This window comes from Hemiscyllium ocellatum, chromosome 9 (genome assembly GCF_020745735.1).
Source record: "Hemiscyllium ocellatum isolate sHemOce1 chromosome 9, sHemOce1.pat.X.cur, whole genome shotgun sequence".
In the NCBI taxonomy this organism is placed as follows: Eukaryota; Metazoa; Chordata; class Chondrichthyes; order Orectolobiformes; family Hemiscylliidae; genus Hemiscyllium; species Hemiscyllium ocellatum.
This window is the reverse complement of record NC_083409.1, coordinates 86,156,126-86,158,669: the sequence shown is the minus strand read 5'-3', so window position 1 is coordinate 86,158,669 and position 2,544 is coordinate 86,156,126. Positions and strand designations below refer to the sequence as shown.

Sequence of the window (2,544 nt, the reverse complement as noted above, 5' to 3'; positions counted from 1 at the left end):
ACCTTACAAATAGCAGGCAATGACCATCTCTAATAGGAGAGCATCTGGCCATCTTCCTCTGACATTCAATAGCATTATCATCAGTGAATTCCCCTTCATCAATATCCTGGAGTTATAATTGTCCAGAAAGTGATCTGGATTAACCATATAGTTACTGGGGTGACAAGAGCATGTCAGATACTAAGACATCTGTGACAGCTAACTCACCAATTATTTCCCAAAAATCTGTCTACCGTCTGTAAGGCACAGGTCAGAACTGTGATCTTTGCTGGCCTGGACGAGTGCAGTTCCAACAACATTTATGAAACTCAACAATCTACAGCAAAGTAACCTAATTGTTGATCAGCACCCACTCCACCACAGCAAACATTCATTCTCTCTACCACCAATGCCCAGTAACAGAAATGTTTACAATCTACAGGATGCATTGCAGGAACTTGTGGATGCTCTTCCAACCTTCCAAACCTGTAGCCTTGACAACCTAGAAGGATAAGGGCAGAAGGTACATGGGAACACCACCACCTGCAAGTTTCTCTCCAAGCCACTCATCAATCTGAATTGGAATTAAATCACTGTCCCTTCACTGTTGCTGGATCAAAATCTAGTATCTTCCTTCCAACGACATTGTGGATGTTACCTACTTTACATGGTCTACACCTGTAAATGGTAACTCACCAGCAATTACCTAAAGGTAACTAAGGATCAGGATTAAATGCTAGCCATGCCAGTGTAACATTCCAAAGAAATGTAACAAAAAAAGTGTGGGAGATTTCTGCACAATAATAGTGATTCAAAGTTAGGCCTGTGATAAATGCTTAAGTCTTCAAGTTAAAGAGAAATATGTAAATAGATATAGAATGGAATCCAGCATAAACATTTAATCATTATTATGAAATATTTATATCTGTTTTTGAGTTTTAAAACTTAGTTTATCCCTTATTTTGAAGAATAAGAGAAAACATTGTCAAGATTTTCACAGTACATTTTGATTAAATGGTGGAAACATGCTGTCCAGACTAGACAATTCTCCTGAGGCTTTCTAAGAGAAAAAGACATAAAAACTGTAACAGCGTTACAGAGAGGTAAATTACTCATTCTAAGTGCATGCAAACTTTAGTTTTTTGTGTGAAAGGGTTGTGTTTTTGCCTCTGACGCACAAATATTGCAAATGTCACTTTTATATAGCATCGATGTATATTACAGCTGCTCGTGTTTCAGTGAAAGCATTGTGCGAGGAGTGTATTCACATAAATTAACTGCTACCGCTTTCTCATAACTGTTATCAGATGAATCTGACTGTTATGTGAGATTTCAAAATGCTGAGTATTTAAAAAACTTGTGAGAAGCAGAATGCTAAGGGCGTGGCTCCTTGTCTTCTATCGCCCCGACATGCCTGATTTGATGTTCGACAGTGGACGAAAATGAAGAAGGCTTAAAATGACATTTAGCACTTCGACAGCAAAATGTTTGGGCTGAAGTGGTGCTGAAACCACACCACCTTTTTACATCTTTGGTAATTTGCTCCTTTCAATCGAGACAAACATAACCAAGGAACTATTTCCTTCAACATTTTTAAAAGCCCTAAAAACACAATACATTTGTATGGGGAAGGGGGTAAATTTGTCTCAGGATGTGACATCATCAACAGGAAAACAGGAGAGTAAGCAGCTCTGATGTAACCTTCCCCTGTCCCAGCACTCTAGTGAAAAGTTTTAGATTGAGTATGCAGAGAGGAAAACACTAAACTGCGGTTGTGTTAAATTGAGCCTATAACAATATCATCCTACCTCCCCCCTCCCGTTCCAGCTTCCTGTAATAATGTGAAGATCCTGCAGACGAGAGAGAAAAAAAACACACATTGTTGGGTAAGTGATGAAAGTCTCAAGTTTTTCGTACTAAAGTTCTATTCTATATCTGATTTTTTAAAAAATAAAACTTCTTGAAGTGAAAAACTTACTGCTTTCATAATAAATGATCTAACCGTGCCAGCTTTGTGAATATCAGCTGCAGGGAATCAACTGTCCATTTATGTGGAACGCAGGCTAAGCAGAAAGACAGCTGTTTCAGTCCGTTTAGACACACACTGAAGTTAACAACTTCTTTTCGCAATAAGAAAAAAAAGGGAGGGAGAACGACAACTTGTTTAAAATGTTAACAAGCCGAGAATGCTACCTTTATTTTTTCTTTTAAAAAAAGCACAGTTCTTTCTGTAGGATTTCACAAACTATTACAATTGGATTTTTGCCCAAGGACACCAAACAGACGCTACACGCTGGAGGAAACTGAATAGATAAGCTACAGATCAAGATCCATGACCTTCCATACGAGTTCCATCGTGCTATTATTTTACAAAAGAGCATAAAAATGTCAAAACTTGTGTGTCTGGTTGGCCAGGCGATGCCAATGAGGAGTAAAAAGGAAAGTGAAAACTGCCAGAATGCATAAGTTTTGTTTTCAACGTGATGTATCTTGCTTCCTCCTTCTCCTTGCATACAAAATCTAAATTCAAAATACTTTAAGTAATCACGTGCTTTGTCAGACGCT

The 2,544-nt window shown here is 38.2% G+C and overlaps 1 protein-coding gene across 3 annotated transcripts in view; it reads left to right on the top strand.

Annotated features, from left to right (window-relative positions):
- Positions 1–1,698: 1,698 nt before the first annotated feature.
- Positions 1,699–2,544, top strand: part of LOC132819141 (MOB kinase activator 3B-like) — a 46,638-nt gene continuing 45,792 nt past the window's right edge. For all 3 annotated transcript variants that reach the window (XR_009645046.1, XR_009645045.1, XM_060830539.1), the window contains exon 1: positions 1,699–1,865. The gene's annotated coding sequence lies outside the window, so the exon portion shown is untranslated. The remainder of the gene's footprint in view (positions 1,866–2,544) is intronic.